Consider the following 27,236-nt stretch of genomic DNA (forward strand, 5'->3'; position numbering starts at 1 on the left):
AGTACAGGGAGACATATGAAATGAAACGGGGAGAAACATACCTGTTTTCTAGTACCTCTCCCTTTGGCACCTCACAGTTGCATATGAAAAACTTGTACAGCTATATCAAGAAAATCACCCTAGCGAAACGGTTGATGAGGCTGTTATTAAAAAAAAAATTCAAGCTCTACGCACTGTGTTCAAGAAGGAATTGAACAAGGTGGAAAAGTCTACAAGGTCTGGGGCGGGTACCGATGAAGTGTATGTTCCGAAGTTGTGGTACTACAACTTGCTGGAGTTTACGCGAGACCAGGAAATCCCCAGGGTTATGCACTGTTCTATGTCACTGCCACAAGAGGAAGAAACAGTGACACGGCCTGATTCCCCTCTAGTCGATGTAAGTATGTTTTGGGTTTCCCTCCAATAACCTATGATACATTTATATGTACATGGTACAGTTGAGTTTTATTCATTAAGTTGATGATTTGAAACTTTGTTCACAGCTGATACCTCTTCATTTTAATTTGGTTTATCATAACATAATTTCTACAAATTGTCGATGTCAGTACATAGCCAGTACCAATGTTCACACCCCCTCTTAATAAATTATTGTTATGTGTTTACAAAACACTCGTTTAACTTTTTCTGTGTTTTAACCTTGTTTTTCTGTTCTTGCAGCATGTAACAGAAGAGGTGTCACCTACACCATGTGTAATTCCTGAAACCCCTGCAACATCAAACCCAACCGACGAGGAGGCAGAGGAGGCAAGTGTGTCCGTGGGTGCGTACACTGTGCAAAGGCGTAACCCTGTGAGTAGAAAAAGAAAGGCCACCGCTCCACCTTTTCCTGAGTTTGTCGATATAGCAAAGAACATATTGGTGCTGCAGGAAAAGCAAGCCATTGGGGGCTTTGCACACATGGTGGACGAAAGACTTCGGTCTCTGGACGTTACGCAAAGGCTTCAGGCTGAGAGAATTATATTTGAAGCGCTAAATAAAGCTGCTGTTGGACAACTAAAAGACAGTTATATTCTGGTGGATTCCCAAGCAATGTCAATAACCCCATGGCCGCAGACACAAGAACTGGTAACAAGCACGCCAAGAAGGGTGATTCAGCCGCTACACAGCATGAACTTTGGAACCCCACATTTGCAGTCTGGCCCATTCATAAATCCTGGAAGGCAGCAACTGAATGACTCAGACTTTAGTTACACTCAATTATAGTTTTTATGTTTACTTGTTGTATTAACAAAATTGTTTGGTTTTTCTTTTTTGTTTGTTTATAAAAAATAAAAATTGAAATTTAAATTTTTGCATTACACATGACTACAATTTCAAGTCCTTTCTAGACTGAGACAAAAATTGTTTTGCCAATTAGGCTTTTTAATTTCTTTCTTTAAGACTGATTTTTAAACAAACCATTGTAGTTTAACATATGTCAACATGACATAGACAATTTTTGTAAACAAAAAAAAAAAAAAAAATTAAATGTTATCACCCTGCGGTTGGGCTGCCACAAATTGGTCCAGCATCACTCCGAGTTGGTGTAAAGCAGACATCGCCCTCCTGTGTGCTGCCAAGAGTTCAGGTAAGGTTGGTATTTCTGTTGAGGAAATTTACATTGTTGATGGCGGTTTTGTAAATGTGCATGCATACGGTGCCATAGCATGTGGAGCAGCATATGGTGGCATAATGTGGTTTTGGTAGCAAATGGGGCCATATCCTATGGATCGCAATATGGGGCCATAGTGTTAAGTGGCAGCAGATGGGTGCATACGGTTCATGCTTGTGGTCAAACACTTACGTTTTTGTTGCGCCTCTGACTCTTCAGATGAGGAGATAACAGCCCTTCCACGTCGAGTGGCAACACGTACTAGAAAAGAAAATGTCTAAATAAAGAATATGCCAGCAACTGTTACACAAATTATAAATTCTCACATGCTTAAAAAATAAAAAAATAAAAAAATTGATTACCGGAGGTCGAGTCAGCTCCAGCTTCCCGGAGTGATACTGGAGAAAACACACCAATTGGGGATGAAGTGGAGGAAGCAATTTGTGGTTGAGGCGTTGAGGGGGGCGAGGGGGTCCTTACGGGCTCAGGTATCTAAAAATATGAAATTGAGCATTGAACATTTCCAAAGCGGTGAAAACATAAAAAAAAAGAAACGGTATTGTAATACTCCATTATTGTTTCCTCCCTGGAATAAACTTTGGTTTTTATTTACCGTTCGGCTTATGTGAACCATGACTTCTTCCCCCCCCCCTATTATTGTAATTTTCAACCCAATAAAAATACTAATAACATGAACAAACGCATTTTATACACTTACGGACTCTGCTTCAGGAGATGCTTGCACCGACGGGCTTGCGTGTGCTGCGGGGGCTGTTGGTGCTGCAGGTGCTGATGGGGCCGGGGCCGCCGCATGCGCCGCTGTTTGGAAAAAAACAAAACTGAGCGCAAAACCACTTATATTTGCGTTGTGCAATTTCACATGTGCGAATCAAAAAATAATTTTTTTTTTTTTTACACTGTAAACCCTGTTGAAAAAAAAAAAAAAAAAAAAAACATATGTTTAAAACATACTATGTGGAACACTCACCTCGGTCCCTCCGCACTTGTTGTTGGAGGCTGTTGAGGAGGTCTCTTGAGCGAAAGCGCAGATCTGCCAGTTTTTTCCTGATTTGCGTTGTGGTGCGCTCAACTCCGAACCGGCGTAACAGTCCTCGCCTGATCCTCCGCAACACAGCCCGCTTGTGTCTCATGGGGTGTGCATGCGCCTGTCCACACGCATAATCGCGCCTCTCCATCTCCTGTACCAGGAAACGCATTTCGGCCTCCCCCCAAGGTGTAGCTCTCTGTCTACCAGCCATTGCTTCCTGTTTTGCTTTCACAACGCAGCAGGGACGGCCACAAGAACGTCGTGACGTCACGACGTTTTCCCGCCTCATTTGGTGACGCTACTGCGTACTTTTAGTTATGGTGCTACTGCACGCTTATCGGTGACGCTATAGAGTCCACTTAAGGGCGGTTGTAAAATGGCGTGTTAACGGATCGCTACAGTGCTGATACTGTGTCGCAGGGCTATGTTATCTTTTTTTTCTTTTAAAAACCAGTAACACTTTGAAAAGTAGCAACTATGTGAATTTATTGTTGTTTTTATCACACAAGAATGAAATAAACATGTTAAATAAACACTTTTGCTGTCTAGATTTCATGCTGCCAAGTAACAGCACCAGGCCCATTAAAATATTGGCAGTATTGGTCCCTGCAGGCCTTAGCATCATCACGGTTTCTTCCCCTTGCCAGTGCTTGAAGTCCAGGTACTGCGGGATCATTGTCGCGCCACCTACCAAGAAGAACCTGACCATTTGTAGTGTCAACAGAGTCCACAAAGGCAGGTGGAGTGTAATCATTTGCATCACGGCGCCGCAGAAAATTGTGCAGCACGCAACAAGCCATAACGACCGAGTCAATGGATTCCAACTTTAGGTTTATGGGTGTGTGGAAAATCCGAAAGCGGCTGGCCATGATGCCAAACGCATTCTCAACAACCCTTCGTGCCCTTGACAAACGGTAGTTAAATATACGTGTTTGCTCCGTCACACTTTTTTGTTGGTACGGTTTCAGCAGATTCGCATGCAGCGCGAAGGCTTCATCACCAACAAAAACAAAGTTGAGGTTGGCGGTTGTCTCTGTGTTGGGAGGCAGGTTCAGGTCACAATTGGTCAATCGCTCTCCAAAAAGTGTATGTTCTAACACTCCACCATCTGAAACCCTGCCGTTCATGCCAACATCAACATTTATGAACTCGTAGTTTGCATTAACAAGGGCCATAAGGATTACACTAAAATAGCCCTTATAATTGTAAAAATAGGATCCACTGTTCGGCGGTTGGGTGATCCTCACATGTTTACCATCCAAAGCCCCCCCACAGTTTGGGAACTGCCAAAGCCGCTCAAAATCAGAGGCAATATTTTTCCACTCCGCCACTGTTGTAGGAAACTGGATGTAGCTCCTGAGGCTTTGAACTATGGCATTGCATGTTTCAGGAATCAAACTGCTGAGCAGTGACAAAGAAACGGCAGAAGAAAATTGCAGATCTTTCAGTGATCGTCCGGTGGCCAGGAATCTCAGCGTCACGGTCAATCGTTCGTCTACCGGCACAGCAGCTCGCATTTTGGTATTTCTCCTTTCAATCAATGGCGTCACCCTGGCTAGTAAAAATTTGAAAGAGTCCTCTGACATCCGCAGATAGTTCTTGAAATCCTGAGGATTGTTCTCCTGCAGTTCTCTTACGAGCTGCATGTGTGAGAATTCGGACCTCTTCGCCAACCACTCTCTGGTCCACATGCGCCGCTTTCTTTTGGACCGCCTCTCTTGCATCTGTGCCTCTTCATGTAGCCGACCAGCCTCCAACACCAAAGCAGCAGCCACAATAGCACGCTCTGCGCCGTTCATGATATACAAACTGCAACATAAAATAAAATCAATAGACGATTTGGTAACAAGAGCTTCATTTGTATAAAGCCAACACAATAATCATTAACAGTATTACTCTAAAAAAAAAAGGCATGTTACTATTGAAATACATACCTGGCAAACAGAGTTGTTCTTTTGATGAATAAAATGAATCCACTAATAAAAGCGCAATAGCGATTGCAATAGGGACGCCGAAGCAACCGCGCTGTGAAAGCCGTTAAAATATAAACGCTGTAGCGACTCACACTGGAACGTTTAAGCCAAACTGGTTAACATCCAATATGCATGGGAACAAAGTGTTGAATGAGGCGTTCCAGCGTTGTCTTTTATAGCTTTTTTGTCAGATACATTTCCCACATTGTCAGCGCTGTGAAGACCAATAGGGAAGAGGAGGCGTGGCCGGTAAGTCACGCCTGTGTCGTTGAGCCATGCGTCGTTATTGACGTCGCTCATCGTTTTTAAAGCTTCAAACACAACGATAATTACTGGACAGCGGGACGTCAGCGATGGAACAATGTACCTGCACATTCGAGCACGATCAGCGATAGCCGACGGGGGGTCCGGTCACTGCTACCTTTCACACTTAACGAGATCGCTAGCGTGATCGCTGTCGCGTCACAATATCGGTGTCGCTTGAGCGATATCATTAGCGATCTCGCTTAGTGTAAAACCCCCTTAAGACGTTAGGTCAGAAGGAGACAACTGTTAGTGCAATAATAAGAAAATGGAAGAAATACAAAATGACTGTCAATCAACATCGATCTGTGGCGGCACCATGCAAAATCTCACCTCATGGGGTATCCTTGATCATCAGGAAGGTGAGAAATCAAAATAAAACTACACGTGGAAACTTTTTAATGATCTCAAGCTGCTGGGACCACAATCACCATGAAAACTATTGTTAACACATTACGCCATAAAGGTTTAAAATCTTGCAGTGCCCGCATGGTCCCACTGCTCAAGAAGGCACATGTGCAGGCCCGCCTGAAGTTTGCCAATGAACACCTGGATGATTCTGAGAGTGATTGGGAGAAGGATTCTGTGGTCATATGAGACAAAAATTGAGCTCTTTGGCATTAACTCAACTCGCTGTGTTTGGAGGAAGAGAAATGCTGCCTATGACCCAAAGAACACCGTCCCCACTGTCAAGCATGGAGGTGGAAACATTATGTTTTGGGGGTGTTTCTCTGCTAAGGGCACAGGACTACTTCACCTCATCAATGGGAGAATAGATGTAGCCATGTACCGTAACAACCTCCTTCTCTCCGCCAGAACATTAAAACTGGGTCATGGCTGGGACTTACAGCAAGACAATGACCCAAAAAATACAACCAAGGCAACAAAGTAGTGGCTCAAAAAGAAGCACATTAAGGTCATGGAGTGGCCTAGCCAGTCTCCAGACATTAATCCCATAGAAAACTTATGGAGGGAGTTAAAGCTCCAAGTTGCCAAGCGACAGCCTCAAAATCGTAATGATTTAGAGATGATCTGCAAGAGGAGTGGACCAAAATTCCTCCTGACATGTGCGCAAACCTCATCATCAACTACAATAAACGTCTGACTGCTGTGCTTGCCAACAAGGGTTTTGCCACCAAGTATTAAGTCTTGTTTGCCAGTTGGGATCAAATATTTATTTCTCACTCAATAAATTTATATAATTTATGCAATGTGACTTTCTGGATTTTATTTTTGATATTCTATCTCTCAATGTTAAAATTAACCTACCCTTAAAATTATAGACTGTTGATGTCTTTTTCAGTGGGTAAACTTTCAAAATCAGCAAGGGATCAAATACTTATTTTCCAAACTGTAGATTGTGGCGCCCCCAGGAGTATGGTCGCCACACTGGCATTGCCTTCCTCCTGGGAGGGTGATGTCAGGCTTGGAGGCAATGAAGGGTCTCTCTAGCAGTTAACCATGTCATGCAACACAGTTCCCACTCCAGGCCAGCAGAGGGAGCTCTGAACCAGAATTGGGGGAGGAGTGCTCTCTGAAGGCCAGGAAGGGAAATTAGTTATATTGATATTGATCGACGAGAATGTAATCCCATGATGACTCTTGGTACAAATGTAATTGAAAATTGTCTTTCCGCGGTTATTGTCTTGTTGCAACAGGTGGCTGAGACTGCTGGTCCCAGTGAACGAGTCCTGCAGAAGGAGATCAAGGCCCTGATGCAAAGACAGCAGGTAGAACTCTCTGGCGGAGAAATTGGCAGCGTCAGAGTGAGTGATGCTTTCCCCATTGCAATACCCCCCAGATGTGAAATGTTGATCTGGTGTCGGGCAGCCATGGGCCTCAGAGGAAAAGATTACCAGGCATTGGTAGAGCCAGTATACTCTGATAGCAGGCGCACTGTCCTGACTGCCAGAGGGGTACTTGATGTATGTAAAGGGAGAGTACCTGTACGCCTTTTGAATTGTGGGGAGGAGGAGGCCACAATACCTCGGTATGCCACTGTCAGTAATAATGCAATGCAGGCAGCAGAGCCCTTGGTCTCATCCGACCAGTTGGAGGACAATGGCTCTGTAAAGCAGCGGGAGGAGTGGTGTCAGCAACTGCAGGTGGGAACTGACTCCACCCCTTCATACCAAAAGAATGGGGTTTACAGAGTGACCCAGGAGTATGAGCGGGTATTCAGTAAACACCCTCTAGATTTTGGGAAGGCAAAAGTGGTTCAACGTCATATCCCCACTGGAGATCATCCACCCATAAAAGAAAGGTACCGGCCTATACCCCCAACACAATACCAATGTGCCAAAGGTATGTTGAGAGAGATGAAGGAAGCAGGGATTATCAGAGACAGTTGTAGCCCCTGGGCAGCTCCAATAGTTTTTGTAAAGAAAAAGGATGGTACCACGAGAATGTGTGTTGATTACAGGAAAATTAACAGCATTACACATAAGGATGCCTACCCATTACCCAAAATTGAGGAATCATTGGCTGCACTTAAAACTGCTAACTATTTTTCCACCTTAGATCTCACTAGTGGGTATTGGCAGGTTCCCGTGGCAGAGGCAGACAAGGAGAAAACAGCATTTACCACCCCAAAGGGTCTCTGTGAGTTCAACTACTGTATATGCCATTCGGGCTCTGCACTGCCCCAGGAACATGTCAACGGCTGATGGAGTGCTGCCTGGGACACAAGAACTTCGAGACGGTCCTGTTGTACCTTGATGATGTCATTGTTTTCTCCAAGACTTATGAAGACCATCTGAAGCACCTGGCTGAGGTGTTTGAAGCCTTGTCCAACTTTGGCCTGAAGGTGAAGCCTTCCAAATGCCTCCTCCTGAAGCCCAAGGTTCAGTACCTCGGTCATGTAGTGAGCGCAGAAGGTGTGGCACCAGATCCTGACAAAGTCACGGTCATCCGGGACTGGCCGAAGCCCAGCAACCTCCATGAGGTACGCCAATTCCTCGGGTTGGTAGGCTACTACCGAAGGTTCATCAAGGGCTTCACTGAAATAGCCACTCCTATGCAAAATCTTCTGGTGGGGCAGTCCAAGAAAGCCAAACAGAAAAGTTCCACATTTGAATGGACTGAGGAGTTGGAGAGGTCCTTCACCCGACTGAAGATGGCTCTCACAGGAGATGAAGTTCTAGCCTACCCAGATTATGACCAACCCTTTGTGTTGTATACTGATGCCAGCATCGTGGGACTTGGAGCAGTACTCTCACAGGTACAGAATGGCAAAGAAAGAGTGATCTCCTACGCCAGCAGGAAGCTTCGTCCCACTGAAAGGAACCCTGACAACTACAGTTCCTTCAAGCTGGAGTTCCTTGCCATAGTCTGGGCTGTGACTGAATGATTCAAGCATTACCTAGCTTCAGCCAAGTTTACCATCTTCACGGATAACAACCCGTTGACTCACTTGGAAACCGCAAAGCTAGGTGCACTGGAGCAGAGATGGATGGCTCGGCTGTCTAACTATGAATTTACCATCAAGTACCGAGCAGGGCACAAGAATGCCAATGCTGATGCACTGTCCAGGATGCCTAATCTGACAGATGCAGGAGAAGACCCTGAGGCACTCAAAGAAGTAGAGTTACCTCCCTTCCACCGGCCAATTGCGGCCCAACGTGCCCAGGGAGTGAGAAACAGACAGTCTATCATGAGAGAGGCTACCCTAAATCCATTGCCTCACCATGACTGGGCAGAAACCCAGTATAGCGACCCCGCAGTCCGCCTGGTGAAGGAGCTAATGTCACAAGCTGACTCACGCCCGGATTCAGATGCTCCTGAAGAAACCCAGCAGTTGTGGAAGGAAAGAGGCAGACTGTTCATCTATGAAGGAAAGCTGTGTCAGAGGAGTATCAATGCCCGCACTCATGAGTTGGTCTGGCAGGTGGTAGTCCCAAAGAGAGAAGCATCAATGGTCTTGGAAGCATACCATAATGGAGCTGGACACTTTGTATGGAAGAAGTTGGAGGCCTTGTTCCGAGAGAGATTCTACTGGGCTGGTATGAGGAAAGCCATTGAAAATTGGTGCCGGGAGTGTGGACAATGCAACCTGCACAGAAAGGACCGTAACAGCCAGCGAGCTCCTTTGCAGCCAATAATAACCAAGCAACCACTTGAGTTGGTTGCCCCGGACCATGTGAAGCTGGTCCCAAGCCGTTCCGGCTACATTTATGCTCTTACCATCATTGACCACTACTCGAGATTCCTGGTATTAGTGCCTGTCAAGGATCAAACAGCCAGAACAGCAGCCAGAGCATTCCAACAGCACTTTTGTCGACCACACGGATACCCCGAGCGAGTGCTTACAGATCAAGGTCCAGCTTTTGAGGCGGAAGTGTTCCAGGAATTCTGTAACTTGTACGGTTGCAAGAAGATCAGGACAACACCATACCATCCACAGACCAATGGCATGTGTGAAAAGATGAACCAGGTGGTGATCGACCTACTGAAGACCTTGCCCTTGGAAGTGAGGAATCTGTGGCCAGAAAAGTTGCCAGATCTGGTAGACCTCTACAGTCACATTCCTGTGAATTCCACCAACTGCACTCCAGCCTACCTAATGAGAGCAAGGCCTGGTAAGCTGCCTATTGATTTGGATATGGGAGTCCTGACACCTGAAGTGACATCACCAGATGCTGACTAGGATACAGAGAGGCAGCAACAGTACAGAAGAGTACAAGAGTGTGTGGAAAAGAGTCTAGCTCAGGCAAGACAAAAACAAGAGAGGAACTACAATCAGCATGCACCTGCAGTTCCCTTGTCACCAGGAGAACAAGTCCTAAAGAGGAAAAGAAGGATGCATAAGTTGGATGACCAATGGGAAGCTGAACCCAACACCATTCTACCCTCAAACTTTGACAATACCAAGGTGTGCCTTATTAGTAAGGATGGAGGAGAAACCTCAGCAGCAATATCAAGGCATCATTTGAAATTATGCCCTAACCAGCTAAAGGAAAGAATGGAAGAACAAAATAACATCCAACCAATAGAAGAAAAGGTCAGCACTATACTTGGAGAATTCCCTGCAAATTAGACTAAAGTAAATGATGCCATAGTGGTGCCAGTGATGACATTTCCCCAACTGGTAGTACAAGAAAATTTTGAAAATCAGGCAGCAGATGCCACACCAGCAGTGGAGCCAGAGAACCCTCGCCCCGCCAGTGGTGAATCTGTCATGCCCACAGTGAGTGAGTAGAAGTGGTCCTAGGAAATCTAGTATCCCTGTGCTACGCAGAACCACCAGTAGTGTATGCAGTACATCACACACTACACCAGTAGTTAGCATCAGGCAACCAGTAAGATCCTCAACCACGCCAGTGTTACGCAGATCTACCCGTACTACTCAAGGTATACCACCCCTTAGATTCCGCATATGAATAAGTTAAAGCAATGTAAGTGTTAACATGTATATACGTAACTGTTCAAATTTTGTGCCTACAGATATTCTGTAAGAAATTTCCTTTTTAAGTTTTCCCGCTTGTGTTATGGACATTTTGGCTACTGGACTAGGTGTGGTCACTAACTTTGTACATAGTTCACCATTTGCCCAGGAATAGACCATGGACGTTGATGCATGGACTTATCATCACAGGACTATTTTTGGAGCCTTTGTTTTTTGTAATTTTTCATTTTTCTAAATCTTGTACAATTATATTTATTTGTTTATATGTTGTGTATGTTTTTCATCAGCCCAGGAGTGCTGAATTGCACTAGGGGGGAATGTGGTGCCCCCAGGAGTATGGTCGCCACACTGGCATTGCCTTCCTCCTGGGAGGGTGATGTCAGGCTTGGAGGCAATGAAGGGTCTCTCTAGCAGTTAACCATGTCACGCAACACAGTTCCCACTCCAGGCCAGCAGAGGGAGCTCTGAACCAGAATTGGGGGAGGAGTGCTCTCTGAGGGCCAGGAAGGGAAATTAGTTAGTTAGTGTGAGGAGGGCAACGAGTGTAGACGTGTGGAGAGAAGCTGGAGGTTGAGCTGAGGACAGAGAGCTCCCTCCCAGTGATAGCGCATGATCTGGAGGATGGTCTCCACAGTTGTATGGATACTGAAGGTCCTGCAACAGAAACCAGAGGAATAGGAAGCTGTAAATGCTCTAGTCCCACCTAAGACTCAGAGGCACAACAGCAAAGGGTGAGCCAAGAGAGACAGAAGGCTACAGCTGTCTGCCATACGAGGTAGATCCAAAAGGGAAGAAGAAGGAGGAACATCAGTGTAACACTGTACTGCATGTACCTCAAGTAAACGCTAGAGAGGAGACTACACAACCCATCTGACAGAGAGATTCCTAAGTTGCTTCCAGGCTAATCATCTCCTGTATCATCTGTAATCTTGACCCTGGACTGCATTTACCAAGCAAAGTAAAGGTAAAGAAGCTGCACCCTGTTGTGTCCTTGCCTCCTTCCTGCAACATCTTCAGCACTGCTACATCTCTGTGCCAGACATTGCACCCTCTTCCTAAACACCTATCCTCACTGCTCTGGGACTACAGCCCTGCCTGTGGAGGTCTACAACATCATTGTTGCACCACACCATCCGTCCCGAAGGATCTGTTTGCAGCGTCGGCTTATCACCTTCCTTGCCGAAATCCCTTTTACATGGGCGCCCAGGGCCACGGACCGGGTCACCGCTGCTGTGACACCTCCCTCTGAGAGACTAGCCCGGTACCGAGTACCCCACAGCCCTGGGAGGGCGACCCATAGATTTCATACTTTTAGGTTGGACACTGGTGCCAAAATTATTCAGGCAGCTATTGTGCAGTGTTTTTTGTCATTATTGCCTATTGAAAATGTTGTTTGCTGCTAGGCAGCGCTGAAACACGTGCCTCTAGACACCTCATCTCCAAGCTAATCTCCAGCACCATAAGCTGTGCAGCATTTATTGGGTCAATTAAAATCAACTCTTGCGTTGTTTGAAAAAGACCCAGACGGGATTGAAACATCACACGCTTCTTTATTTTTTTTGCCTATCACACAAGAATTTTTTTTTTTTGTTTTTTCTGTGGTGTCAATATTTTCTTTTATTAAATACTTTTGCAAATGATTGAGAGTGCAGCTAATTTAACCTTTGCCTGTTGAATTTTCAATCAGTCCTGTTCAGCTAGCACCTCCCCCTCTCTGAGTGCGCCTCCTTACTAATTTTCTAATTACTGAACGTGTGCACCAACCCTAATAAAGACCATCTTTAATACAGTATCTTTCCTGTACACTTCTTGACCTGAGATTATTTTTGGTGGTTGCTATGTTTTTACGTTTTGTGAAGTGTTTCCCTCCTAGTTGTTAGGGTTTTTTGGACAGTTATGTTCACAAGTTTTAGGAAAAGTATCATGGCGTAAACAAAGGAGGAGATTTCTAAAAACCTCAGTATAAAAGTTGTTGATGCTCATCAGGATGGAAAAAGTTACAAAACTAATGCTAAAGAATTTAGAGTCCACCAATCCACAATCAGGGAGACTGTGTACAAATGAAGGAAATTTAGGGCCATTATTACCCTTCCCATGAGCGTTCATGTTACAAAGATCACTGTAAGTGCAAGGCATATAATAATCTGCGAGGTCACAAAGGAACCCAAGGTAACCTTTAAGAAAATAAAGGTCTCTCTAACATAAGCTAAAAATAATGTTCATAAGTCCACCATCAGGAGGACACTGAACAACAATAGTTTGCATGGCAGGATTGCAAGGAGAAAGCCACTGTCGTCCAAAAACAACATTGCTGCCAATCTGAAGTTTACTATAGATCATCTAAACAAGCGAGAATTGTATTGGAACAGAGTTTCTTGGGCAGATGAAACCACAATAGAGCTTTTTTGTTTTCCCCCCCTTTGTGACTAATGACAGACATATCACATGAACGGGTGTCAGTTCCCGCACCATGACGTGCTATGTCCCTAAGGCTTTAATACTGTCATTAAGTGTAAATGCATAGTGACAGTTCAGTGCCAAAAGCTGTCACTGACAGTTGAGCAGCACGGGAAGAGGAGTGGTGAGGGAACCCATGTCAGCAGTCTGGGCACTTAGAGCGCTGCGATCGGTCAGTGACTGTGTGGGGAGGAGGACTCCCAGACAGTGATCGGGCAGGTACCCAGGGGACCGCCATCAGGGTTCCTGAGGGAACGATACTGGGAGGACATTAAAGGGAGAGACTAGACTAAAGTTGTCAGGGAAACAGGGGGCGGGGCAAGGATAAAAGGAGCAGGGGGCGCGCTGAAGTGGCAGTTGGGAGAGAGTGGGACAGGAGGCAGGAAGCCGGGTGACTTGGAGGGACACCGACAGGAGCCTGTGAGGAGGATACTGCACACTCACCGACAAGGGAGACGTGATAGACTTTTACCGGAGGCCACTTCACGCCCCTGTTCACAGAGAGACAAGCCCGACGCCCCCCGCCTTTGTGAGACTGATCCCTTATCTCAGGTCGCTGCTGTGACTACACGTAAACCGGCCACAGAGGCCTGGACACTGCCCCACGGCCTTCTCCCACCGCGGCGACCCTGTCATCACCGGCCTCAGGGGACACCACCTCGTCCTAGGCGACATTAGAGGCCCATTTCCCGGCTGTGGAGGGACCCTTATCAGAGGACAGCTACTGGTCATTTGGGGAACTGGGTCATTACCGCGCCTGTTGTGAGTTCATTTTCCCCTTCGTCACTGAGGTCTGGTGAACTCCCTATTCTGGTAAAGGAAGGTAATGAGCCTGATTATCAGGCACCTGAGCCTAATGAGGATGACTGGCTGAGTGGAGTCATGGACTGGATATAAGGCTGCCGACGCCCTTCTGCCCTGCGGGTGATTTCTCTGTGGACTTCTAGGACACCAGTCTGATTCCTGCTCCTCTAAAGCTAAGTTTGCTGCTTTGCCTGTTAGCATTGTGTTTTGTTTTTGTTTTCCTTGCTTTTCTGGATTCTGCCATTCCCTGCTGGGGTGAGCTGAATCTCCTTTTGCCGGTTGCTCTGTCTTCAGAATATTCCTGAGTACTGACATAGCTTTTTTGAAGCCTAGCGTCTTCAGGGCCTTTTTCACTGTCAGTCTGTTGGCTCTTATTTTCATAGGGTTTTCATGGATTGCAGACAGCAGCCTTCCTGTCCTTTCCTATCTAGTTAGCTTGGGCCCCGTCTTTGCTCAGTCTATCTTTCTGTCTGTGTTAGTGTTTTCATCTTGCTTCACCGTCATTATATGTTGGGGGCTGCCTATTGCTTTGGGGTCTGCTCTGGGGCAGTTTAGATTTCCCCTTTCTTTCTTTAGGCCTATTTAATTCTCCGGCTGTGATCGAGGGGTCTAGGGCATCGTAGGAACCCCCACGGCTACTGCTAGTTGTGTTGATAGGTTCAGGGGTCTGCAATCCGATAGTTGCCAACCTCTCCGGTTTTCTGGACTTAGCTAGCATTTCTGTTTTTGCCTCCTACGGTGACTCAATCATAACAGAATCACCCGCCATACCACAGATCCTAGGGTACTCAATAGCAGGAAAGAATTGTGTTAAAAAAAAAAAAAAAAGTGTGTGTATATTCTTTCCTCTATATCTCTGAGGCCGTAGGGGGAATTTTTTTTTCTCTCAATGGAGATAAAGCAATTGTCTGATCGTGTGGAGCAGCTCGCTGCGGAAGTGCGGGGAATTTCCGCCTACCTTGCTCATTCGCATGCTGTTGAACCAAAGATCCCTACACCTGATGTATTTTTTGGGGATCGATCTAAATTTTTTAGTTTCGAAAATAATTGTAAATTATTTTTTGCCTTGAAGCCTAACTCGTCAGGGAGCTCCGCGCAGCAGGTTAAAATTGTTATCTCTTTGCTGCGTGGCGATCCCCAGGATTGGGCGTTTTCTTTGAAACCAGATGATCCTATTCTAACTAAAGTGAACGCATTCTTTCAAGCTTTGGGGTTGTTGTATGACGAACCTAATGCTATTGATCAGGCTGAAAAGACCCTGTTGGCATTGAACCAGGGTCGAGATTCTGCAGAGTTGTACTGTCAAAAGTTCCGAAAGTGGGCGGTCCTTACTACCTGGAATGATAATGCCTTGGCTGCTCTCTTTCGGAAGGGTTTGTCAGAAGCCGTAAAAGATACTATGGTGGGATTTCCTGTTCCCCCTGGTCTGGACGATTCTATGTCATTAGCCATTCAGGTTGATCGGCGTTTACGTGAACGCAGGATTGCACGAGAGGTGTTGCCACCGGTTGAACAGACGTCTGAACCTATGCAATGTGATAGAGTTTTGTCTAAGGCACAACGTCAGGAGTTCAGAAGGCGTAATAAGCTGTGTTTTTTCTGTGGAGATGCCTCGCATATTATTTCTGTTTGTCCTAAACGAGAGAAACACTTTGCACACACGTTTTCTGTTGGTGGTGATCAACCTAAGTTTCTTCTGGCAATTGCTCTGATCTGCTCCCTGTCCACATTTTCCGCCTAGGCTTTTGTGGATTCGGGAGCAGCGCTAAACCTAATGGACTTGGATTTTGCTAAACATTGTGAATTTCCGATGACACCTCTGCAGACGCCTATCCCTTTGAGGGAGATTGATGCTACTCCTTTGGCTAAAAATAAACCTCAGTTTTGGACCCAGGTGGTCATGCGGGTCGCCCCAGACCATCAAGAAAATTGCAAATTTTTGGTGTTGCATGGTCTGCATGATGCCGTTGTTCTGGGGTTTCCCTGGTTGCAAATTCATAAACCAGTTTTGGATTGGAAATCTGTGTCTGTGGTGAGTTGGGGTTGTCGGTGTGCCTTTAGTGAGGCTCCGGTTTTTTCCACCTCTCCTCAGTCGCATGATGTTCCTGACTATTTGGCGGACTTTTATGATGTATTTAGTGAGAATGAGTCTGCGTCCTTGCCTCCTCATAGGAGTTATGACTGTGCAATTGAACTAAGCCCGGGGTGTAAATTTCCCAAGGGTCGGCTCTTCAATTTATCTGTACCCGAGCACGAAGCTATGTGGTCCTATATTAAGGAGGCGTTGGAGAAGGGTCATATTAGACCATCCTCTTCACCCTTAGGTGCTGGGGGGTTTTTTTGTGGCCAAAAAGGATGGTTCCTTAAGGCCTTGTATTGATTATCGTGCCCTCAATAAAATTACTATTAAATATCAGTATCCGTTACCCCTGATTTCGGATCTATTCTCTAGAGTTAGAGGTGCTTGCTGGTTTACCAAGCTTGACCTCAGGGGGGCGTATAATCTTATCCGCATTAAGCAGGGGTATGAATGGAAGACGGCGTTCAATACTCCGGAGGGACATTTTGAGTACCTGGTGATGCCTTTTGGGCTCACTAATGTCCCTTCTGTCTTCCAGTGCTTCATGAACGATATTTTCCGAGACTTTGTCGATAAATTTTTGATTATCTATCTGGATGATATTTTGATCTTCTCCAAGGATTGGGATTCTCATGTGGAACATATTCGGACTGTGTTCCGGATCTTGAGGGAGAATTCCCTGTATGTCAAAGGATCGAAATGCCTTTTTGGAGTACAGAGGATTTCATTTTTGGGATTTATTTTGTCTCCGTCAACTATTGAAATGGACCCGGCCAAGGTACAGGCCATTTATGATTGGGTTCAGCCCACTTCTTTGAAGGCCCTCCAGAAGTTTTTGGGTTTTGCTAATTTTTATCGGAAATTTATAGCAAAATTTTCTAGTATTGCCAAGCCATTGACTGATCTGACTAAGAAGGGTGCTGATGTGTTGAATTGGTCTCCGGAGGCTGTTGCTTCCTTTCAGGAGCTGAAGCGAAGATTTACCTCCGCCCCGGTTTTGCGGCAACCTGATGACTCACTCCCGTTCCAGGTAGAGGTGGATGCTTCTGAGATTGGTGCAGGAGCTGTTTTGTCCCAAAAGGATCCTGTAACATCTAAAATGAATCCCTGTGCTTTCTTTTCCCGAAAGTTCTCTCCATCTGAACGTAACTATGATGTGGGGAATCGGGAACTGTTGGCCATGAAATGGGCATTTGAGGAGTGGAGACATTGGTTGGAGGGAGCTAAACATCAAGTTGTAGTCCTCACTGACCACAAGAATTTGATTTACCTAGAGTGGGCTAAACGCTTGAACCCTAGACAGGCTAGGTGGGCCTTGTTTTTTACACGTTTTGATTTTGTGGTCTCTTTTCTTCCTGGAACTAAGAATGTCAAGGCAGACGCCCTCTCTAGGAGTTTCTTTGCTGATTCTCCTGTGGTGACCAAGCCTGCTACCATCTTAGGCGAAGGGGTAGTTCTTTCTGCCATCTCGCCCGATTTGAGACTTGCTCTGGAAGAGTTCCAGGAGGACAAACCTGAGCGTTGTCCCAGTGGAAAGTTGTATGCCCCTGACCAGTGGAAGAAGAGAGTGATGTCTGAAGTTCATTGCTCTGCATTGGCTGGTCATCCAGGTATTTTTGGTACTAGAGATCTGGTGAGTCGCTCTTTTTGGTGGCCCACCTTATCTCATGATGTCAGGAATTTTGTGCAGTCCTGTGGGACTTGCTCCCGGTCTAAATCTTGTTCTCGCTCTAGTGGGTTGTTGATGCCTTTGCCGGTCCCCAGGAGGCCATGGACCCATACTTCAATGGATTTCATCTCTGATATGCCGGTCTCTCAAAGAATGACTGTTATTTGGGTGATTTGTGATAGGTTCTCTAAGATGGTTCATCTGGTACCACTCCCTAAGTTGCCATCTTCCTCTGAGTTGGTGCCCCTGTTTTTGCAACAGGTGGTTCGCTTACACGGGATTCCTGAGAACATTGTATCTGACAGAGGAGTTCCGTTTGTATCTAGATTTTGGAGGACTTTCTGTTCCAAGCTGGGAATTCAGTTGTCCTTCTCCTCTGCGTTTCACCCTCAGACCAATGGGCAGACAGAGAGAACAAACCAGACCTTGGAGTCGTATTTGAGATGTTTTATTTCCGCTGATCAGGATGATTGGGTTTCATTTTTGCCCTTGGCCGAATTTGCTTTAAATAATAGAGCTAGTTCTGCCACTTTGATGTCACCTTTTTTTTGTAACTTTGGGTTTCATCCTCGATTTTCTTCAGGGTAGGTGGAGCCTTCTGCCTGCCCAGGTGTTGACACTGTGGTGGAGAGAATGCACCAAATCTGGGACCAAGTGGTGGATAAGTTATCTCTCTCCCAGGAAAAGGCCCAGCGGTTTTCCAATCGACATAGGACCATTGGTCCCCAGTTTAAGATTGGTGATATGGTGTGGTTATCATCAAAAAATATTGCTATGAAGGTGGCTTCTCCTAAGTTTAAGCCTAGATTTATTGGACCTTACAAGATTTTGGAGATTATTAATCCGGTCTCTTTTCGTTTGGCTCTTCCAGTCACATTTAAAATCCATAATGTGTTCCATAAGTCCTTGTTGAAGAGGTTTGTTGAACCAGTTGTTCCTGGGGTGGCACCTCCAGACCCTGTATTGGTTGAAGGTAACATGGAATATGAGGTAGAGAAAATACTGGATTCCCGTTTGGCTAGACGGAGACTCCAGTATTTGGTTAAGTGGAAGGGTTATGGTCAGGAGGATAATTCCTGGGTCTCTGCCTCTGATATTCATGCCAAAAGATTGGTGCGTGTTTTTCATCGGGCTCACCCTGATCGTCCTGGTGGCGTGGTTGAGGGTTCGGTGACCCCTCCTCAAGGGGGAGGTACTGTTGTGAGTTCATTTTCCCCTTCGTCACTGAGGTCTGGTGAACTCCCTATTCTGGTAAAGGAAGGTAATGAGCCTGATTATCAGGCACCTGAGCCTAATGAGGATGACTGGCTGAGTGGAGTCACGGACTGGATATAAGGCTGCCGACGCCCTTCTGCCCTGCGGGTGATTTCTCTGTGGACTTCTAGGACACCAGTCTGATTCCTGCTCCTCTAAAGCTAAGTTTGCTGCTTTGCCTGTTAGCATTGTGTTTTGTTTTTGTTTTCCTTGCTTTTCTGGATTCTGCCATTCCCTGCTGGGGTGAGCTGAATCTCCTTTTACCGGTTGCTCTGTCTTCAGAATATTCCTGAGTACTGACATAGCTTTTTTGAAGCCTAGCGTCTTCAGGGCCTTTTTCACTGTCAGTCTGTTGGCTCTTATTTTCATAGGGTTTTCACGGATTGCAGACAGCAGCCTTCCTGTCCTTTCCTATCTAGTTAGCTTGGGCCCCGTCTTTGCTCAGTCTATCTTTCTGTCTGTGTTAGTGTTTTCATCTTGCTTCACCGTCATTATATGTTGGGGGCTGCCTATTGCTTTGGGGTCTGCTCTGGGGCAGTTTAGATTTCCCCTTTCTTTCTTTAGGCCTATTTAATTCTCTGGCTGTGATCGAGGGGTCTAGGGCATCGTAGGAACCCCCCACGGCTACTGCTAGTTGTGTTGATAGGTTCAGGGGTCTGCAATCCGATAGTTGCCAACCTCTCCGGTTTTCTGGACTTAGCTAGCATTTCTGTTTTTGCCTCCTACGGTGACTCAATCATAACACGCGCCCCACTGACATCGTTTCTTCAGGGCCTGTTGCGCCCCACCGTCATCGTTTCTTCAGGGCCTGTTGCGCCCCACCGGCATTGTTTCTTCAGGGCCTGTTGCGTCCCACCGCCATAGTTTCTTCAGGGCCTGTTGCACCCCACCGGCATCGTTTCTTCAGGGCCTGTTGAGCCCAAATCTTCCCGGAATATCGAGGCGTCAAGACAGCCACATCAACGATCTCTAAGGCTAGTTTCACACTAGCGTTTATGAGCGCAGTGACGGCCTGCGCACGGCCACCGCTATGCCCCGCCCCCTGCCGTGCCCCCGCCGGTAGCTCCGCCCACCGGCACATGACGCTGCATGCGCCCTGCGTCCCCTATCTTTATCACAGGGGGCGCAGGCCGTGCGCAGTATGCGTTTGGCGGTGCATGCGCCTTTTTGACGGTGCGCCGACGCAACCAAACTGCAGCAGGTTGCATTTGGCGCAGGTCGGCACACCGTCTAAAGGACGCATGCGCCGCCAAACGCATACTGCGCACGGCCTGTGCCCCCTGTGATAAAGATAGGGGACGCAGGGCGCATGCAGCGTCATGCGCCGGTGGGCGGAGCTATCGGCGGGGCGCGGCAGGGGGCGGGGCTTAGCGGCGGCCGTGCGCAGGCCGTCGCTGCGCTCATAAACGCTAGTGTGAAACTAGCCTAAGCGGCCGCATCTGCGATCCCGAGTGACGCAAAGAAGGATAAGTGGACTATAGCCATAAGTACTATAGTTTGCCCACGTTCCAGCTTTCTACACCCGAACTAGCCGGGGTACTCCCAGTTTCCTTAGAAAAGTATTGTTTGTTTTATTGAGTCCCTGTGAGGACAGATTTGTGTTTACCCCTTTCTGCCTGTTCAGCATAACCCTAGGGGGCTCCCATTTATAAAAGTTGATTATACAAGTTATACCCTGTCTCGTGTCTCGTTACTGCATCCTGAGAATCTGCTGGTCACTACAACTGCATGACACAGCATGATCGTGAAGGAGGTGCTGAAATATCAGCAATTCTCGCACAATCACTGCATGAGCTCGGCGCAGCTTATGACTGGGCTCCTGCAGTGAGAGTCAGGGGTGATGTCATCATCATCCCTGGCTTTATAACCGTCCAGATGCTGTGATCGAAAGCGATCGCAACATTTGGAAGGTTCTGAGAGGGAGTGGGCTACCTCTTTCACAGCCATCAACACCTCACGGGGAGCTGATGGTTGTCATGGTGCAGTGCATTCTTGTGCACTGCAATGCATGATGTCAAAACTAAAATAAACAATAAAAGTACACACATTTGGCATTGCTATGTCCGGAACGACCTGACCTATAAACTTATTCCACTAGTTAATCCTTTCAGTAAACACCGTAAAAAAAAAAAGTGGCAAAAAAACTATGGTTTTTCATCATATTGCTGGAAAAAAGTAATAAAATGTAATAAAAAAGACCAATGTAAATTAAAAATTGCATTGCTGAAAACATCATCTTGTGCCGCAAAAAACAAGCCACCATAGAGGTCCATCAGTGGAAAAATAAATGAGTTATAGCTCTCAGAATAATGCAATGCAAAAACAATATTATTTCTTTAAAATTGTTTTTATTGCGTACTAGCTCAAGAGCCCCATGTTGCCCAGGCATAGTAACTAACTGTGGTTAGTTATAACAAATTATAATGATTATCCTCCTTCCCACAGTCCCATGCCCATATGTCCATCATACATATCCTCCATCCCATAGTCCCGTGCCCATATACCCATCATACATATCCTCCATCCCATAGTTCTGTGTCCATATAGCCATCATACATGTCTTCAATCCCATAGTCTCGTGCCCATATACCCATCATACATCCTCTATCGCATAGTTCAGTGCTCATATACCCACCATACAATAATGTATGTAAAGCGCTGTGGAATTAATGGCGCAATATAAGTGAGTAAAATAAATAAATAAATACATATCCTTTATCCCATAGTCCTGTGCCCATATACCCATCATACATATCCTCCATCGCATAGTCCCATGCCCATATACCATCACACATTCTCCATCCCATAGTCCAGTGCCCATATACCCATCACTCACACATCCTTTATCCCATAGTCCAGTGCCCATATACTAATCATACAAATCCTCTATACAATAGTCCCGTACCAATATACCCATCACTCATCCTCTATCCCATAGTCGAGTGCCCATATACCCATCACACATCCTCCATCCCATAGTCCAGTGCTCATATAGCCATCACACATCCTCTATCCCATAGTCCAGTGCCCATATACCCATCACACATCTTCTATCCCATAGTCCAGTGCCCATATACCCATCACACATCCTCCATCCTATAGTCTTGTGCCCATATACCCATCATACCCATCATACATATCTTCCATCCCATAGTCCCATATCCATATACCCATCACACATCCTCCATCCCATAGTCCAGTGCCCATGTACCCATCATGCATATCCTCCATCCCATAGTCCTGTGCCCATATACCCCTCATACATATCTTCCATCCCATAGTCCCGTGCCCATATACCCATCACATATCCTCCATCCCATAGTCCCATGTCAATACACCCATCAGACATATCCTCCATCCCATAGTCCCGTGTCTATATAGCCATCATACATATCCTCAATCCCATAGTCTCGTGCTCAGATACCAATCATACATCCTCTATCGCATAGTCCAGTGACCATATACCCACCATAATAAAATGTAATGTAATGTAATGTAATGTATGTAAAGCGCTGTGGAATTAATGGTGCTATATAAGTGAGTAAAATAAATAAATACATATCCTCCATCTCATAGTCCCATGCCAATATACCCATCACACATCCTCCATCCCATAGTCCAGTGCCCATATACCCATCACACATAATCCCATAATCCAGTGCCCATATACCCATCACACATCTTCCATCCCATAGTCAAGTGCTCATATAGCCATCACACATCCTCTATCCCAGTGTCCAGTGCCCAAATACCCATCATATATCCTCTATCCCATAGTCCAGTGCCCATATATCCATTACACAAGCTCCATCCCATAGTCCAGTGCCCAAATACCCATCACACATCCTCTATCCCATAGTCCATTGCCCATATACCCATCACACATCCTCCATGCCATAGTCTTGTGTCCATATACCCATCACACATTCTCTATCCCATAGTCCAGTGCCTATAAACTCATCACACATCCTCTTTCCCATAGTCCCATGCCCATATACCCATCATACATAATCCCATAATCCAGTGCCCATATACCCATCACACATCTTGCATCCCATAGTCAAGTGCTCATATAGCCATCACACATCCTCTATCCCAGAGTCCAGTGCCCATATACCCATCATATATCCTCTATCCCATAGTCCAGTGCCCATATATCCATTACACATCCTCCATCCCATAGTCCAGTGCCCAAATACCCATCACACATCCTCTATCCCATAGTCCAGTGCCCATATACCCATCACACATCCTCTATGCCATAGTCCTGTGTCCATATACCCATCACATATCCTCCATCCCATAGTCCAGTGCCCATAAACTCATCACACATCCTCTTTCCCATAGTCCCATGCCCATATACCCATCATACATATCCTGCATCCCATAGCCCTGTGCCCATATACCAATCACACATTCTCTATCCCATAATCCAGCGCCCATATAGCCATCATACACATCCTCTATCCCATAGTCCAGTGCCCATATACCCATCATACATATCCTCCATCCCATAGTCCCATGCCCATATACCCATCACACATCCTCCATCCCATAGTCCCAAGCCTGGTGGCGCTGATCCGGAAGTTCCTGGAGGTGTGCTGTTATGTAACCTGGCAGTGTGGCTCTGTGTGCAGCTTAGAGTGCGGCCGCTGATGCGATTTTCTACGCCGGTAACAATAGAGCCCGGTAGTAATAGAGGAGGGGGTGATTCATTTCTTTCATGTGCTCTCTGCTCCTTTCTGGGGGGCAGAGAATGGCTGGGAGCTTATGTTCACGGGGATGCTAGATTTCTACCACCCTGTCAGTGTCTGCTGAGGTGTTGTGGAGCGGGAAAACTGTTGCTCATAGCAACCAATCACAGCTTTCATCTTTTAAACAGCTCTGGTGAAATGAAAGATGCTTAATGATTGGTTGCTATGGGCAACACAGGCAGTGTAATCTGTTGTGGTCAAGAAGATCTGCCTATGAAATAGATATATTAGATATTTATTATATATATATTAGATTAGATATGTATTATATATATGTATATATTAGATATTTATTATACGGGCTTTGCTTGTGGAGTGAGTGTGGCTATGTGGAGTGGGCGGGGCTATGTGGAGTGGGCATGGCTTGATACACTCACACATACACACTCATTTTTATATATATATTTAGATCGGAATAGAAAGCGATCAAAAATGTTATGTGACCGAAAATGGTACCAATAGAAACGTCAACTCGTCCTGAAAAAACAAGCCCTCACATGACTGTCAGAAATATGTAGAAATGATAGCTCTCAAAATATGGTGATGCAAAAACTTTATTTTTCAGTGTCTGACAGCAGTCAAACATAAAAAACTATATAAATCTGGTATCGCTGTAATTGTACCGACCCAATGAATAAAGTCGGCAAATTACACCACTTACACCGCAAGAAGAATGGCGTAACAAATAAAGAGAACAAATTCTCCACCTACTGTTGACCTTCACCTGCTGTTACTTCTACTGAACCCACAAAAAAATCTAGTCCCCACTAAGGTTCATCATCTTTTAACAGAATTATAGGGGGCTTCCACATTACTGGTAGCACAAAGGCTCTGGAACAGTAATGTGATGCCCACCAAATGAAATAGAGTGAAATCTGTTGTCCTAAATCCAAGTGCCCCCTCCTTCTAAACCGTACAGTTTGCCTAAACCGCAGGTAGCGTCCATATCTTTGGCATTACTGTAGTGAGGAGAGCCCACTTAATTTACAGTACAAGTCTCCAAAAGCACAAACTGGGCACAATGTACGGGCACTAACAATGCTATACATACATTCCCAGAGGGGTGTAATTTCCATATTGGGGTCAATTGTGGAGGATTCTGTTCTTTTGGCACTTAGGGGGATCTATATACGGAGTCCGCAAACTATTCTACGTTAATTTGTTCTCCATGAGTCAATTAGCGCTCCTTCCCTGCCGAGGTTCACGGTGTGGACAAACAGTACTGTATAACCTCATACAGAGTATTGCCTCGTTCAGTAGATATTGTGTAACAAATTGTGTGGAAAGTTTTACCTATTTCACCTTGTGAAAATGTAAAATAAACAACATTATAATGGTAAACATGTAATTTATTTTTTCTGCACTGCTCAATGGTATAACATTTTGTTAAACACATGTGGTGTCAATATGATCACTGCATCCCTAGATGATTTCATTAAGAAGTGTAGTTCACAAAATGGGGTCACTTATGAGGATACTGCTGTCCTGATACCTCAGAAGCTCTGCCAATATGACATGGCATTAAATCATATATAATCCCTATAAAATAGGTTTATTGATTAAAAAAAACATATTATATGGTTCACACTAAAATGTGCACAAACAGAAACAAAAAACGTGTTCCAAAATACCAATATGATGGGTAAAGCTAGGAGTCCCTCTTATGTCCACTAGGCTGTCGCCTTCCTGGCTGCAGAGGTTGGCACCCTAGGGGGGAACGTTGTGGCAGTATCTATTGTTTGCAGCAACCTTTTGAAATTTAGTCTGCAAACTGAGAAACTTCTTTCATTCCAATTTAGCCAACAAAGGGCCCAAACCCCCAAAGTATTGCTATCCTGTGACCACGTTGTGGAAGGTTTCTACAATTATGTCAATTGCCACCAATTGCCAATTGTGTTCTTTTTTATTTTAATTGGGGTCTAGGGTCCTCTTTTAGATATAGAATTGTCTATGTCAATTGGTAGGGGTTCCTTTAGAATATCGGGTAGAAGGGTTCCCCTAGTGGCTGTAGGGAATTATAGGGCTCCCAGGGTCAGCCATCATGGAGCGGGGGTGCCACAACATTCCCCCCTAGGGTGCCAATCTCTGCAGCTAGGAAGGCGACAGCCTAGTGAACGTAAGAGGGACTCCTAGCTTTACCCACTTTATTGATATTTTGGAACACGTTTTTTGTTTCTGTTTGTGCACGTTTTGGTGTGAACCACAGAATATGTTTTTTTAATCAATAAACATATTTTGTAGGGATTATATATGATTTAATGGTTGGACACCCTATTTGGATCAATTTTGATAATTCTTAAAATGACATGGCACCCTTTGAGCTTTCTACTGTGCCTAAAAAGTATTTTTTGACACCATATGGAGCACTGCTGTACTCAGGATACATTGCGTAACACATTTTAGGGTTCAATTTCTCCTGTTACCCTAGTGAAAATGAAAAATTTGAGGGTAAAGCAACATTTCTGGGGAAAAAACTTAATTTTTTATTTTCACGTTCCAATGTGAGGTCAAGATGCTCACCAAACCTGGAAAAATTCCTTGAGGGGTGTAGTTTCCAAAGTGTGGTCACTTGTGGGAGGTTTCCACTGTTTAGGAGCAAACACGACATGGTGTCTACAATATATTCCAGACAATTTTACACTCCAAAAGTCAAATAGCGATCCTTCCCTTCCGAGCCATGCCGTGTGCCCAAACAGTATTTTTCTCCTACATATGAAGTAAATTGCCTAACTATTTGTATGGACCACTTTCTCCTGTTACACTTTGAAGCAACATTTTTGAGGGGAAAAAAGTGTGTTTTTTCATTTTCTAGGCTCAAAGTTGTAAAATTCTGTGAAGCACCTGTGAGTTCAAGGTACTGCCACACCTGTAGATAAGTTAATTGAGGGGTGTAGCTTCCAAAATGGGGTCATTTGTAGGTGTTTCCACTCTTTAGGCACATCAGCAGCTCTGCAAATGCGACATGGTGTCCGCTATCTATTCCTGCCAATTTTGTGCTCCAAAAGTCAAACAGTGCTCCTTCCCGTGTAGCCAAACAGTTGATTTCTCTCATATATGGGGTATCGATGTACTCGGGAGAAATTGCACAACAAATTGCATGTTCCAAATTCTCCTGTTACCCTTTTGGAAATCAAAAAATTGAGGCTAAAGTGACATTTTTGTGAAAAAAAGTAAAATATTCATTCCTTTAATTCCTGTGAAGAACGTGAAGGGTTAATAAGCTTCTTAAGGCCGGTTTAACAAGTCCTGATATTTCCAGTAGTGGAAAAAAGGTACCGGAAATATGTGTGTCCGTGTGTTGTGAATATAATACTTGCGGCACACGTGTGGCAACTGTGTGCCGCATCAGTACCACACGGATGGCCGCCGGGGAAGAAGCGCTACATTAAACCCTGTTCCCTGGCGCCAGTTGCTGAAGACAGCTCTAATCATTTTCCTCTGCTCGTGTCGATCACCAGCAAAGCAGGGGAGAATGATGAGAGCCGTCCTCAGCACCTGCCGCACGGAAACAGCGCTTACTGTAGTGCTTCTTCCACGATGCTGATTCGTGTCACACGGATGCCATTAACGTGTGTTCTCTGTGTGCACGTGTGCGGGACGTTTTGCCACCCGTGCTGACGATAAAAAACGGACATGTTACTGTGTTTTGCCCACGGATACACGGTCTGTGGAAACACACTGACATGTACACAGACCCATTCATTTGAGTGTGTCAGTGTCTCCGGTACGTGTGAAAACTGTCACCACACGTGATGTGTGAAAGAGGCCTAAATGTGATTTTGAGCACTTTGATGGGTGTAGTTATTAGAATGGTGTAATGTTGGGGTATTTTCCTGACAAGTAGGCCCCCCGAAGTTACTTTAAATGTGAAGTGGTCCCTAAAAATGGTTTTGTAAATT

At 45.4% G+C, this 27,236-nt stretch overlaps 1 protein-coding gene and 1 long non-coding RNA gene across 4 annotated transcripts in view; both read right to left on the minus strand.

Moving 5' to 3' along the window:
• The window catches only part of GABRR3 (gamma-aminobutyric acid type A receptor subunit rho3), a 160,215-nt gene that overhangs the window by 64,279 nt on the left and 68,700 nt on the right, over window positions 1–27,236 (minus strand). The window lies entirely within an intron of this gene.
• On the minus strand, window positions 1,057–2,274 carry LOC141097320 (uncharacterized). Its single transcript, XR_012233912.1, has 3 exons — window positions 1,954–2,274; window positions 1,784–1,852; window positions 1,057–1,582 (listed from the first exon to the last, which is right to left on the minus strand). It is a non-coding gene; the product is annotated as an uncharacterized lncRNA (long non-coding RNA).

The sequence above is a fragment of the Dendrobates tinctorius genome, unplaced genomic scaffold (genome assembly GCF_039654945.1).
Source record: "Dendrobates tinctorius isolate UK_male_01 unplaced genomic scaffold, ASM3965494v1 ptg000084l, whole genome shotgun sequence".
NCBI lineage: Eukaryota > Metazoa > Chordata > Amphibia > Anura > Dendrobatidae > Dendrobates > Dendrobates tinctorius.